At 45.8% G+C, this 15,628-nt stretch overlaps 1 pseudogene; it reads right to left on the bottom strand.

Moving 5' to 3' along the window:
- Nucleotides 1-1,371: 1,371 nt before the first annotated feature.
- On the bottom strand, nt 1,372-11,910 carry LOC116277385 (putative serine protease 47; annotated as a pseudogene).
- Between the last annotated feature and the right edge of the window lie 3,718 nt (nt 11,911-15,628).

Raw genomic sequence — 15,628 nt, 5'->3', positions numbered from 1 at the left:
ACTGTATGTTTCTAAAAACTTGTCCATTTTTCTAAGTTGTCCAATTTCTTTTTTGGCATACAAGTGCTCTTCTGGAATCCTTCTGGCTGCACAAGGACTCTGTGTCAGGCAGATGGGCAGGAAGAATGATGTGAACATTGCTTCAAGGCTTAATGCCAGATCACTAAGTCCTGAGTCAGTTAAGCAGAAAAGGAGACATGAGGCTCCATCAGCTGGAGGTGTGTGGACAACTTAGGTGAGGCTGACTTTGGTTCTTGGACAGAGGGAATAGTTTTGTGTCTGTTTGGAGGCCAGGAAGGTGGAGAGTGAGTTGAGCCCCTTCAGACAAGGGAGAGCAGGGCCATGGAGGCAGGTGAGAATGCTGCTGGGAGTTAACTCCAGCAGTAGAGGTCTGAGGACTGCCAGCCTGAACCTCAGATCTCAGCCTGGAATTGGGCCTCCTCTGTCTGTTTCCACTCAGTCTCCTAGACCCCTCACATTCAAAAGCCCTCTATGCTGTAGGGTGGAATCCTCTTTCTCATAGGCTGGGTCATGTACTCTAGTCCAGCTCAATTTCCTGCACCCTGGGAACTTCCCTCTACCTCCAAAGGAAGTTGATCCTACCTTCTCTAAACCTCAGGAGTAATGTTTCTTTACTTTGAGAAAACTCTTACTGCTCTGCATTGTAGTCACCTGGCAAAATGTCTTACTGTCTGTTATGGGCTGAACTGTGTCCCCTCAAAATCCATATATTGAAGTCGTAACCCCCAGCAACTCAGAATGTGACTTTATTTGGAATACAGCTTTTAAAGAGATAATTGAGTTAAAATGAGGTCACTTGGGTGGGCCTTAATCCAATATGACTGGTGTCATTTTAAAAAAGGAAATTTTGTACACAGAAACATACAGGGGGAAGATGATGTGAGTACACAGGGAGAAGATGACTGTCTATAAGCTAAGGAGAGAGTTCTCAAGGGGAATCAAACCTGCCTACTTCCTAAACTCAGACTTCTGGGCTCCAACCAAAACTATGAAATGATAAATTACCGTTGTTTAAGCCACATTGCCCATGGTGCTTGTTATAGCATCTGGAGCTGACTAATACACTTCCTCTGAAGGTCTGTGCACTCTCATGTCAGGAGTGTAGTCTGCAAGTGAAAACATCCTTCTCCCTCCCCAGTTGGACTGCTTCAGCACCCTCAACCCTGTTTCCTCCTGGGACAGCCTCTCTGCCAGGTCCTGTTTCTTTGTCCAGGGAGCCAGATGACAGAACTCAAGGGAAGAGGAGAATGCTGAGGATCAAGAAGGGTAGGAGGCCCCAAAGACAGTAGCAGGATGAATCTTTCATTTGTTTTTATTTGGTTTTTCAGGCTTGGTTTGGGGAGTGGCAGCTGTTGGACTATTAAGCCAGAAAGGACTTCTGAAAGCTGATGGGGCTGGGGGAAGGAAGGGGTGAAAAATTCCAGCAAGGAGACTGGGGTCTGAGGCAGAGGGAAAGAGCAGAGAGTCTTAGCAGGACACCACAGGGCCTGTCATGGGGCCTGGAACATGAACAGCAGTAGAAGACAGGTCTGTGGAGTCACAAAGCCTGTGTCAGGCCCAGGTTAGCAGCAGATTGCAGAGGTTGGTATGGAAACTGGGTCTGAGGAGCAGCAGACATGGTATCAGGGAGAGATGTGAGCTTCTGGATCTCATCGATCCAGTCAATGAAGTAGGAGACACTGGTGAAGGCACTGGGGTAGATGGGATACTTGCAGTCCAAGCCCCAGCTGGCCAGCCCCACCAGAACCCAGGCATTAGTGAGGTCACAGACAAGGGGCCCCCCAGAATCACCCTAGGAAAGAGAAGGAAGTTAGTGTGTGTAGCTTACCCAAATCTGAGAAGACCAGGTAGCAAGGCCAGGCTCATGAGTGTCTGCCATCAGGCTAACTCAAGTGGGCTTCTTTGAACGTCCAACCATCAGTCTCCTCTGTGATCAAGGTCATTAAGGCAGGCACTGGAGTCATGCTTTAGGAAACTCCTGAGTGACCCTCAGGACAGTCATGGATCTAAATCTACAACCCCTGGACTCTTGCTCCCAGGGAGGTCTTGGTGGTCCAGGAAAAGTCTGAGAAGGGACAGCTGCCCCAAAAGGCCCAAGAGGACTGGTCTGAGTGGAGCCTGGTAAGGTAAGGCCACTACAGGCCCCAGTTCTTGCAAAACCCTGAGCTGCAGCAGAATATGCCCACTTGGGTCCTCCCCTTTTTTCATTCATTCATTTAGGCCTTTGGTTTTCTCTCAAATTCTTGGTTGAGCATCCTCAGAAAATACTCATACCCAGGCCTGGCAGAAGCAGCCAGCTTTGCTTGGGAAGCAGGAGGGGTTCCCCAAAAAGCTGTTGGGAATTACTGGAGTCCTGAAATACTGTCAGGGCAGGACCATCTGGTTGAAAATCCTCTCACTTCATCAGGAAAATGGAGGGTCTCATCCTTGGATGTAGGGGTAGTGGAGCAGGGGCCACAGCCATGCTTGCTGCTTTTCCACTCATCTGTCCAACATGCACATCAAGTATCCAGGGCAGCCTCCATCCTCGTGTACAGGGGTGAAATAACAAGGCTCCTTCCTTATGGTGCTTTTGTCAATAAGCCAGCTAGCCTGTCATTGTTAGATGTGGTGTGTGGAAATTAGCCATGAAAGGGACAGGACAAGAAGTTTGGAGGAAGAAAGATTTCCTGAGCTCAGACTCTAAACAGGAAAAAGCCTAACTTTCTGATGCAGGAGCAGAGGGATCAGTAAGTGCAGATGAGGAGAAGAGGGATGAGCCAGATGGAGGATGCTGGGAGGACCTGTAGGGCTGGGAAGGTGAATGGGCTCTAGCCTGATTGATTCCTTTGATGTTCTCAGTGAAATAAGGAGCAAAAGCTCTAGTTGAGAGGGAGGGGTGGGGGAAGCAGCAGCTTGAAGGAGAGAGAGGGGTGTATGGTGTGGCCAGCCAAAAATAACCCTCAAAGATGCCCATCCTCATCTCTGGAACCTGTGGTTATGTCACCTTACCTGGCAAAAGAGACTCTGCAGATGTGGTGGAGTTGGGAATCTTGAAGTAGGAAGCTTATCTTGGATTATCTGTGTGGGACCAAGGTAATCACAAGGTTCCTCACGAGGAAAGAGGGAGTTGAGAGGCCAGAGACAGACAAGGAGATGTAAGGACAGAAGCAGAGGTTGGAGTGATGTGCTTTGAGGAAGGAGGAAGGGGCTATGAGCCAAGGAAAGTGAGCAGCCTCTAAAAAGCCAGAAGAAAAAAGAAAACATTCTCCTCCAGAAAGAACGTGCCTGGCCAGCAACTTGATTTTAGGCTTTTGACCACCAGAAACCTAAAGTGATAAATTTCTCTCATTTTAGCAACCCACTTTGAGGGGATTGGTCTCAGCAGCCCCAAGAAAGTCATACATGAGGCTTTTTGGAAATAGGGAATGTCCCATCATCCTCTCCACTCCTGCCCTCTGTGGTCCCTGCCTGGAGTACCCCGGCCCTCCCCACAGTGTACTCACTCGTAGTTTCACAAGGCCAGGGGAAGACTTGGTCCTTGTCCACTCCAGGCCTCAAGGATTCACACACATGAGCCATGTGGTTGCTGATATTATGATAAATGGAGATGGGAAGGGCTCCAACAGCCTCCTGGCCCACAGAGAGCTCTCAGAAGACAGAGGGAACCCAACATGAATATATCCCATGCAAAGTGAGCTGTGGTTTGCACTATTGTAGAGAAAGAGAAAACTGTGTATATGTGTGCATAAACTTGTGTGCATGTGTGTCTTGAGTCAGGCCAGGCCAGTGAATTATACCTTAAGTGAGAGAATTGTCTAAGACAGGCCCAACACAGGTACAATTAAGATAGGCGAGGGCAGACCAGGCCTGGACAAAGAAAGCCAACACTTGTTAAGTGCCTACTGAGTGCCAGGCACAGTATTCAAATTTTTATAGGAACCTTATTAAGTGGAGGCTGTTAGTGACCCCATTTCATGGATGAGGAAACTGAGCTAAGGCCACAATCCCAGTTAACAACACATTAATTACTGGACCCAGGTCTGTCCTACACCACAGTTTGAGTACTGAGTGTCCCTGTGGCCCTTCTCTCCTCAGACCTGTTTCTGGGTGCCCTGTGCAGAAGGAGGGACAATTTAGGGGAGAGAAGAGAGCCCTGGGTTGGAGGATGGGGGCCAGAACAGGTGATGTGGTAGAAGATGAATCTAGATGGAAACTCTCAGGTAGCCTGGGGTGACTGAAAGGCTAAGGGAGGCTGGAAGGGGCCATCTGCTGGGACTCCTAGGCATCTAGCTCAGTGGTGTCCTCAAGCTGGGGAGATCTAGAGGAGGAGTGAGGTCAAGGGGCACTGTGGATGTCTGGCAGGCAAGCAGACAAGGGCTCCAGCCCTGAGCTCCATTGGCATGACCTCTGCAAGGGGAAGGCAGATGGAGGACAAGGCTGGATGTGGGGTCTAGGGTGACAGTCAGATGGGGATTCAGGAAGCAGTGGGCTGAACCCTTTGTTTCATATCTGGGTGCAGCTGACTCTGTGAGAAGGACAGGCCAGTCCAGACAGTCAGAAAGTCCATACCCATTGGTTAGGCCTGGGAAACAGGAAACCTAGGTCCACCTCCCAACAACAGGGCAGGTTGCCAAGCTTCCTTCCTCAGGCTCAGCAGCTCACTGGGCCATCATAAAAACTGCTGTCAGCAAGGATCTCCCATAGGCCGAGTGCATCTCATCCCTCCTGTGTGGGTTTCCTGAAGTGACACAGCTTATCAACACAAACTGAGTGGCACTACAAACAACAGAAATGTATCCTCTCAAAGTGCTGGAAGCCAGAAGCAAGACATTGAGTGTCTCTGTGTCTATCCCCCCTCTTATAAGAACACAAGTCTTTGGATTTAGGACCCACAGTAAATTCAGAATGGTGTCATCTTGGGATTCTTATCTAGTCACATCTGCAAAGACTCTATTTCCAATTAAGGTCATATTCTGAGATTGCAAGTGGATACAGATTTAGGGGACACTATTCAAACCACTATACCATCCTTTCAACAATGCCATGAAGGAGACCTCAGAATCCCACAATGTGAAAAAGGACACAGGCTCAGGAGGTGAAAAGCCCACCAGAAGTTGCAGGGCAGGGACACATTGCAGGGCAGTGTCTCTAACTCTGGAGCCTAACACTCTCCCCTCCACTCCATGGTGCCATCTTTGTAAAAGATAAGATGTCAGCTTGGGAGGCTGGGCCCAAGGGGGATGCAGTGGGTTTGGACTCTGAGCACAGAGCCCCAGGTTGCTCTGCCTTAGTTTAGGTTGTCACTTTCCCTCTCCAGGCCTGTCTGCCCACCTATAACATGGGGCATGAACTTCACAATCCATATATGCAAAAGTGGACTCATATCTCGAATATGGAAAAGCATACAAATAGACCAAGAGCCCCTAAAGGAAAAGACAGACAACCCAAGAGAAAAATGAGAGGGGAAAGAAATCGAAGGGAAACTTTATAGAAGAAGACATCCAATGACAATAAATATATGAGAATATATTTAATTTGTCATAAGGAAAATGAAGATAAAACCACATTAAGATCAAAATGAGAAAAGATAGAAAGTGTTAAGTGTTGACGAGGACAAAAACTCTCATCCACTGCTAGAATGAGTGGCACTGTGGCAACCACTTCAAGAGGTTTGGTAATATCTGCCAGAGCTGAATATACACATACCTTTTAATCCAACAGTTCTCCTCATGGGCTTCTGTGAAATGCAATATGAAACATTTGGAAGTGAAATGAAATAGAAAGTTTGCAAACTACTAGTATACCCATCAAAAGCAGAAGTGACATAGAACTCAGTGCCTACAACAGACTCCTGTAAGGCAATGAGAATGAACAAACTATAACCACAGGCAACAGGAGGGAAGAATCTCACACATATAATGTGAAGCCATGAAAGACTGACAACAGAAATAAATTATACTTACAGAAAATTCATAATCTAAGGTGTTGGAAGTGAAGATGGTGGTTTTCCTTGAGTGCTGGTGGCAGGAAAGGGACATGAATGGGGCCTTGGGGTGTTGCTCACATGTTGCATCACTGTGTGAAAATTCATCCACTACACACCTATGAAAACAGTATGAATATACTCTTTTGTAGGTATGTTATATTTCAACCAAAAATGTAAAATATGCCTCAAAAATAGATGCTGTCTGAGGGTCCTGCCAGTAGATGCTCGCAGGTGCAAAGGGCTTAGGAAGGGGTAGCCTGGGGGACACTGCCAAGGGATGGAACCCAGGGAAGACACATAGAGGGAGGAAACAGGAAGTCCTGGGGGTTCTCCAGAAGGAGAGTAGAGGCAACACAGCCCCCAACCCTCCACCCTCAGCAAAACAGGGAGGACCTGAGAACAGGCAAGAGAAGAACAGAAATGGTCTCGCACACTTGGCAGATGGCCTTTCCTGTCGAGAAGTCCCCAGTACACAGCATCTCCTCATGCACAGAGTAGTTCTTGCCTTTGCCAACTCTTTGTTCATATAACATATTACAGACCTTGTTCTCATTGAAGCCCACCTTTCCCTCCTCGATATGGACGGGTTCGAGCAGAGGCACCGTGAGTATGAGGAGGTAAGAGAAGTGTGCTGCAGCTTAGCTACAAGCCACTCTACTCTCCCCACTATTCTTTACTGCTCACCACTCACCCCTGAGCGTGGGGTTTTCTCAGCACAGCTGAGCTCTCAGCACTGTTTCACTCTTCTACCTCTGCCTAAGGAGCCCTCTCCTGTTTCTCAAACTTTTCCAGTCTCATCCAGTTCCCTCTACCTCTCTCATAGCAACAGACCACAACTCTTTTCTTCCACAAATCCCACCAACACACACCCTTCACTGGTGCTTAGCAACCATCCACCAGCCTACTTACCCTTTCACAAACCATCCTATCCATTCTCCATTTGTCTATCACTAAACTTTCCTTCCACCCACCAATCCCTCCATCTATCTTCCTAGCTTTCCTTTTGTCCTATTCATCCACTCACCCTTCCATCCATTTGACCATCCACCCATCTTTTGACCCATCTCTCCATTCTCCCCTCCATCTACTGATATGTCCACTCACTCCATCTCTCTACCCACTCTCCTTCCACCTACCCACCCACCCATCTTCCCTTACCCTCACTCATCTTCCCACCTACCCCTCCCCAATCCGTCCTCTCATCCAATCAGTCACGTATTAATCTGTCCACATGTTAAGTATTTTTTAGACACTAGTGACACAGGAGAACATTTTCAGTTCAGGGAGATCGGGTAAGTGAAGTGAATAGGTAGCATTATTTTAGATCTAATAAATGATGTAAAAGGAATAGGGAGAAGTGATATGAGGGGTTGCCTATTTTAGCTCATGTGAGCCAGTAAAACTCCTCAGAAGAGGAGCTGAATTGTTCATGTAAAAAATGAGTCATACCAAGACGAGCAAGCAGAGCAAGTGAGGCTAGGATCCCAGCCACGGTGAAGGCCCCGAGGTGGGGGTGGCTGCAGCATATTCAAAGCAGGAAGGAGACCTGGTGGCGGGGATGGCATGAGTGAGGGATGCAGTAGGAGATATGTAGGGAGGATTGGGGGCCAATGTTATTCAGAGCAAAGTACGGAGTCTGGACTTTTTTTGAAGCACAAATGAGAAGGCACTGAGGGTAGTGAGCAAGGAACCAGAATGTCTCCTGCTCTAGAGCAAACATTCAGCTGTGTGGAGACTGAAGCAGAGCACACAGGGTGGAGCTAGGAGACCAGTCTGGAGGTGCTGGCAAGAAATGATGGTCGATGGGACCAAAGTGCAGCAATAGAGCACTTACCAGGTGCCAGGTACAGGGCACAGACTGAAATATTAAATCCAGAAAGACAAGGTCTCTGTTCTCAAAGAGGAAGCAGTCTCTCTGTGTGTATTTGTGGATATGGGTGTGGTGTGTTGTGTTTCTGTGAGTATTTCTGTGTGTGTGAGTATGTATGGTATGGGAATACTGGGGACATGGTTCTTCTATGACAGGGAGAGTTACTGACACACTAGCAGGCACATCCTACACAGTGAAGATAGGGTCCATGCAAAATGCCTGTAGACCTCTGCTGAGAAACACTGTACCAAGTAATTACATATATATTTGCTTTTTCCACCTAATTACGCACCATAAGCATTTCCCCAAACCATAAGCAGTCCTCTCTTTAATAAAGACTCTTGCTCACAAGTCTTTGCCTATATTTCTCCTTTTTCAATCTTAAAACACTCAAAATTTTTCCTGCATTATTCAGTTCACCTAATAAGCCTACAAAGTAGATAGCTGACCTGGGTTGGGAGAAGAGCAAAGCAGGCTTCAGGGAGGTCAAACACTCTTAAGTCATAATAATTCTAACTTGATCCTGCAGGCTCAGAGGTCAGAGGTCATAAATGTGCTTTCTCTCCACTCTTCCCAAGAGCCTCCTATAGCAACGGGAAATCAGTGTGTCGGTGGCCCCTGGAACAAACCAGTCCCCAATCAGGACTTCTGAGTTGAATCAAGTCAACTCACATCCATGGTTGATTAAAACCTTAGAGTCAATAGTCAGAAAGACTCCAAGAACCCAATTCTTGATTCCAAAAGTCAAAGATTTCCAAATTTTCAGAGATCTGGACTTAGGGAACACTGAATCTTTAGAATCACACACTTTCACAACTAGGACATCAGTCCAGTCCTTTTGATATGAGGCACGGCAAGCCAAGGACCAGTGGCCACTTTGCCTGGGGACTCCTCTGTCCTCCTCCCTTTCTCCTCCTCCCTGCCTCATCTGTCCCTCAGCCTCTCCTATGCCCCCTTACTTTCCTCATTGAACACCCCCCAGCCAGATATTGCAGGATGTGTTACTGGGTAGCTGCATGTCAGCAGCTGGGAGGCAGGCGGGGATGACATAGGAGATGAAGTTCACAGGAAAAAGCAGCTTCAACGTGGCTATGTCATTCCCAAAGGTTGAAATTTGTCAAAGTCTGGGTACATGATAATCCAACTCATGCATATATTCTGGGTGTGCCTGGTGTGCTGGTACAGCTGGGGTGTTTCCAAACAAAACCCGGTAGTTCTCCAGGATGTGAGATTTTTCTGGAGGAGGAAGGGTGTATTTTCACCATCATATCTGAGTGTGGGCTAGCTCTCTTTCTTTGCATCCTCATCTAACTGCCCACAACCCTCTGCGCCCCTCTGCCCCCTATGATGCCAGGCAGCTTTTGTCTCCCCATTTCTAATGATAAGGAGCCCTTCTTTCTTGAGGCTAATTGATATTCTACTTACAACCGCAGCATATGGCTTCCCCATCACACACTAGAATTGGAGGAGCATTGAATCTTAGGGCTGGATGGTGGAATGAGGGGGTCATCAAATGAAGGCCATTTGATTGTACACAGAAGGAGTTCTGGTTCAATTCCAGCTCTAACATCACCCTTCTGAAGGCTCCCTACATCCCCCCTTCTGGTCCCACACTTTTCCTGACCCCTCCTTTCTTTAAACATCTTCCTGTCCAAGGGCTAATTGTCCACTCATTATAAGCACTTAGAACAGATTTGTTAAATGAGCAAATGAGCACAGGAAATGGGACCTTGCCTTGTTCCCTGAATACAAGTGGTGAAACTTCCCACCTCCCTGAGGTTGCATGCATGGCTTATCCACCCGGACACCCTCCCCCTTGCTCCCCTCCAGCAAGCCCCTCCCTCTCCACACCAACTGGAGCACAGAGCTTCTCCTGACCTCCCCCCACCACTATGTGGTCTGCCCTTCTCACCCATGTTGGGCTTTCTCTTCTGGCAGGATGGAGTCATGGTGAGGTGGGGGCTTGCCACCCTTAATGCCACAGAGGAGCATGCATGGAGTGTGGCACAGAGTAGGTACTGGCAGGACTCTGGGTTCTCAAAGCTCCAGCTCCTGGACCTGGGCTGTGATGCCCCTGCTCCCTCGAGAACCCTCTTCATCTGTTCAGAAGCTGGACACTGAGCCAAGCCCAGGACGAACAGTAAGTTAGACACCTGAGCAGCTGTGTCACTTTCCCAGGGAGGCCCATCTCCCATTTATGCAACCTGGCAGCAGGGTTCCCCCCATTCACACCAGTGACCACAGCTCCTTCTGGGAACTCAGTTTTGCACAAGTAAGAAGAAGAATGGCCCAGCTGCTGGCCATACACACAGTTCCAACTTCCTGCCTAGAGTCTGATACCCAGGAATGTGGGGACACTGAGAAGAAGCTGTGGTCTGAGGTTGGTCCACACCTCATGGCAGCCAAGACCAACACTATCAGTCTCCTGGGTGCATCTGTGTTGGGGGACAGGTACAAGGGCTGAAGGCAGAGCATGAGGAGGATCAGACAGGTGAGTGGGGAGGATAGTCCAGGTGGAGGGTACACAGGTCAAAGGCAGGGATTACATGCATTTGAAAACCACAGACTGCCCCAGAGAAAAGCCCAGAAGACTGTTGTGGGATGCCCATCACCGCTGTTCTCCCCTTCCCCTGCAAGCCCCTCCCCTGCCAGCACCTCTGCTGGCACCCTAGGAGGGAGGACTCACTTGAGAAAGCAGTGGGCAGCAGAAACCAGCCAGTGGGAGTTGATGAGGGTGGCTCCACAGACATGCGAGCCTTGTTTGGCATAGCAGGCTGGCTTGCCATGGCCACTGGCCCACCACCACATCCAGGCCACCATAGATATTCCCTATCACCTTGGGTTTCCCGCACACTGTGGAGACACCCCTGCCTCCTATGACAGAGACACTGGTAGTACCTCAGATGCCACTACTAGGGAGGGCCTGTCCACTTCATAGATAGGAAAACCAAGGCCAAGCAAACAGAGGCCTAGCCAAAATGACAGGCTGCCACTGAGAACTGGACAGCAGAGGACAACTGAGCAAGGCCTTTGGAGATGAGGCCACAGTGGTCTGGTGGGTGGAGCAGGGGGACCAAAGGCAGCCACAGCAGCTGACACAGCAGCATCTCCATTGTGACGGATATCCCTGCATGAGCCTGTGAAGGGCTGGGCCATCACAGCCATTATTCCCTCACTTAGCACACCTCAGTGCCTACTCTGCAGATCCAAGAGCTGCAGGCCTCAGAGGCTGCCAATATTACTTGCTCAAGGTCATGGTTGCTAAGTGCTTCTGCCCCCTCCACTTCATCCCAGTATCTCAGGGAAATAGGTTCATAGGCAGAAGTGTGTGGTGCTGTGTGACCTCAGGAAAGTCACTCCCCCTCTCTGACTCAGGACCCTCCATTTCTAAAAGAGGGAGCGGGCTAATGAAGACAGCCCTTGTTCTAGGACTCACACTTGGAGGGCAGGGGTGTGCCTAGGCCCCCTGAAAGTGGGCATCCCGGTCTAGAGCTTGTGCTCCCAGGGCCTCAGGGAGGGAAGTGAGACCCCTGGGCCCCAGACTAAGGGCCACTTATTCAGCAGTCCTGGTGCTTTCCTCCTGCCAGCCTCCCAGCCTCAGGGCCAGACCCTGCTACCTGACCCATTCCACAGCCCCACAAAGGTCCTGGGGCAGTTCCCTCCCAGAGGCACCACGGTGGGGGCCTGTGACCCACCTGTGTTGAGGTGATCTCTGGGCTGCCTGTTTGGAGGCAAGGACAGAGAGGAGATGAGATACAGTGACTCAGGTCACCCAGGCCCTGGTCACAGCGCATCCCACTGAGGCCCTCTTGTGTAACCGGTCTCAACTCCGCCCTGAGGCCCCAGTTGCACCTGAGGCTCCAGGAGCCAACCACTGCCCATCAGGAGTCAGTGCACCACTCTTCACTGGCCTCTTCACACCTGGAGCCTGACCAGGGGTGGCCAAGTCCCTGTTGGAGGACCCCCACAGCTCCAGGGTGGCTGGGGGAAGCAGCAGCATCCAGAGGAGGGCCACAGGCTGGCTTTGGACTTCAAAGATCCACACCCTCATGCCCATTATCAAGCTTGCTGACCCCTGCCTGATCCCCAATTAACCCCTGCCTGACCCTGGCCTGATCCTGGTCTTAACCAGCCTTGAGTCTGGCCCCTAAGCCTGGGCTCTGACCCTTCCCTGACCCTGCCCAAGCCCAGCCCTGCTCCCATTCTGGCCTTATTAACTGTTTAAACAGCTCTGTTGAGGTGTGATTTATATACCATGAAGTTCACTTATTACAAGGGACAATTCAATGATTTTCAGTACATTTTTATTTCTTTATTTTTATTTAAATAAATTTTGTATTTTAGAGTAGCTTTAGATTTCTGGAAAAGATGCAAAGACAGTGCAGAGTTCACATAACCCCCTCACCCAGTTTCACATAATATTAAAATCTTCTATTTGTATGGCTCATTTGTCACAACTGGTGAGTCAATAGTGACACATTAGTATCAACTAAAGTCCATTCTTCATTTCTTTCATGTTTTAAAGTTTAAAGTGTACATTGATGGTGAAATCAAAAGCTTCACAGATGAACAAGAGCTGAAACATTTCAGCACCACCAAAGCAGCTTAATAATAAATATTAAAGGAACTTCTCTAGTCATCAAATAAGAAAAGAGAACAAAAAGAAGAAAGATTAAAAAATAAAAAGACCTAGAAAAGATTGCTTTGGCTGTTCAGGGATTTTGTGTTTCCTTAAAAAATTTGGAATTATTATTTCTAGTTCTGTGAGGAATGTTGTGAGTATTTTGATGGGGGTTGCATAGGATTTGTGGATTGATTTGGGTAGTGTGGCCATTTTGGAGTGTTGATTCTTCCAATCCAAGGCACAAGAAATCTTTCCATTCCTTGTGTCATTTTGGTTTTCGGAGTATAGGTAACCCCCTTGGTTAAGTTTATTTCTAGGTATTTTGTTGTTTTCAATGTAATGTAAATGTTTCTGCTGGTTGTAAAATTCTGGTTATTGAAATTAAAAAAAGAGAATGAAGGACCACAAATAGCAAATATCCTTCTTTCTTATGGGTGAGTTTTATTCCATTACATATGTATGTATATGCTGCATCTTTATTATCTATTTAAATATTGGTGTGCACTAAAGAGGCTTCCATATCTGGGCAATTATAAATAATGTTGCTGTTAATAGCAGAGTTTATGTATCTTTTTGAATTAATTCTTGTTTTGTGGTTGGCTTTATTTCTTTGATAACTATGTAATTTTAAAAAGCTAAAGCCCTAAACATTCTTAGAAACACTGAACAGTACATACATGTAAATTAAAAAATATATGTGCAGTAAAAAAATAAAAGAAGAAGAAGAAAAAGAAATGAGCTATCAAGCCATGGAAGACATGTAAGAAACTTAAAAGACATATCACTAAATGAAAGAAGCCAGTCTGAAAAGGCTACCAACTGCACCATTCCAACCAAATAATAATCTGGAAAAGGCACAGCTACAGAAACAATAAAAAGATCATGGTTTCTAGGTGTTTGGGGAGAGCGAGGGAGGGAGGAATAAATGGAGCACAAGGGATTTTTAGGGCAATGAAGTTATTCTGTATATTACAATGTTGGCTACATGTAATTATGCATTTGTCAAAACCCATAGAATGTACAACATTAAGAGTGAACCGTTATGTAAACTGTGGCCTCTGATTGATAATAATGTGCTCATGTTGATTCTTCAATTGCATCAAATATGCCTCATTGATGAGTGATGTTGAGGTTAGGGGAGTATATACGGTTGAGTGGGGAGGGCTATGTGTGAACGCACTGTATTTTCTGCTAAATTCTGCTGTGAACCTGAAAGTGCTCTAAAAAAGTAAAGCCTATTAATTGAAAATACATATGTAAACAAAACAAAACAAAATACAAAAGAAAGGTTGCTGACATTTCCATATCAATTGCTGTAAACCTATGATTAGTATAAGGAAAATTGGCATCTTTACTATGCTGAGCCTTCCAAATCATAAAAACAGTGACTCTTCATTTATTTAGAACCTCTTGCTTTCTTTCATCAGCACTTCATAGTTTTTAGTATACAAGTTCTATATGTATTTTATTAGATTTACACCTACGTACTTCATTTTTTTCAGTAATTACAATTGGTATTTTATTTTGAAAGTATGACTTATGAATATTTGTTTTTATTATTTAAAAGTGCAGTTGAGTTTTGAATGCTGGTATTGCAATGTTAATGAACTCACTTATCAGTTCTAGAAGTTTTTTGTAGATTCTTTTTTTTTTGGATTATCTCCAGCTACATAGATAAACATGTCACCTGCAATAGCAATAATTTTATTTTATTTCTTCCTTTAGGACTTTTCCTTGTCTTTTGCAGTATCTATAATTTCCAGTACTATAAAGAATAAGCATAGTAAGAATGAACACCTTGCCTTGCTCCCAGTCTTAGGGAGAAAGAATTCAGTCTTTGATCATAAGAAATAGTTTTAATTGTGGGTTTTTGTAAATGTTCTTTATCTGTTTAAGTTGACTTCATCCCAGGAACACAAGGATGGTTCAACATACAGAAATCAATCAATGTAATACACCACATCAACAAGACAAAGGACAAAAAACACATGATTATCTCAATAGATGCAGAAAAAGCATTTGATAAAATGCAACACCCATTTATGATAAAAACCCTCACCAATGTGCGTATAGAGGGAACATATCTCAACATGATGAAAGCTATTTAGGACAAACCTACAGCCAGCATAGTACTCAATGGTGAAAAATGGAAAACATTCCCAATAAAATCTAGGACAAGACAAGGTTGTCCCCTCTCATCACTTCTATTCAAATAGTCTTGGAAGCCCTAGCCACAGCATTCAGGGAAGAAAAAGAAATAAAGGGGATCCAAATTGGAAAAGAAGAGTTAAAATTGTCTCTATATGTAGATGACATGATACTGTATATAGAAAACCCTAAAAACTCCACACAAAAATTACTAGAATTAATAGAAGAATTCAGCAAGGTAGCAGGATACAAGAAAAATGTAGAGTAATCAGTTGCATTTCTTTATGCTTATGATGAATCAATGGGAAAAGAAAGTAAAGAAACAATCCCTTTTAAAATAGCACCCAAAGTAATAAAACACCTAGAAATAAATCTAGCCAAGGAGGTGAAACACATATATGGAGAACTACAAAACATTGATTAAGGAAATTAAAGAAACTTTAAAAAATGGAAAGATATCTCATGCTCCTGGATTGGAAGAATGAATAGTGTTAAAATGGTCATACTGCTCAAGGCAATCTACAGACTTAATGCAATCCCTATCAAATTGCCCAGGACATATTTCACAGAAGTGGAACAAATCATAATGAAATTTATATGGAATCACAAAAGACCCAGAATTGCCAGAGCATTACTGAATAAAAAGAATGAAGTTGGAGGAATAACTCTCCCAGACTTCAGACAATAATACAGAGCGACAGTTACCCAAACAGCATGGTATTGGTACAAAAACAGGCATATGGATCAATGGAACAGAATAGATAGCCCAGAAATGAACTCACAAACTTTGGGTCAATTAATCTTTGACAAAAGAGGCAAGAACATACATTGGAATAAAGGTAGACTCTTTAGGAAATTGTGTTGGGAAAACAGGACAGCAGCATGTAAATTAGTGAAGCTAGATCACTCCCTCACACCACACACAAAAATAAACTCAAACTGAATTAAAGACCTACAAAAAGATAAAACACAATAAACCTCCTAGAAGAAAACATAG

Source organism: Vicugna pacos, chromosome 11 (assembly GCF_048564905.1).
Source record: "Vicugna pacos chromosome 11, VicPac4, whole genome shotgun sequence".
NCBI classification, from domain to species: domain Eukaryota; kingdom Metazoa; phylum Chordata; class Mammalia; order Artiodactyla; family Camelidae; genus Vicugna; species Vicugna pacos.
The sequence above is the reverse complement of the archived record's forward strand: the minus strand, read 5'-3'. Positions and strand labels throughout refer to the sequence as shown.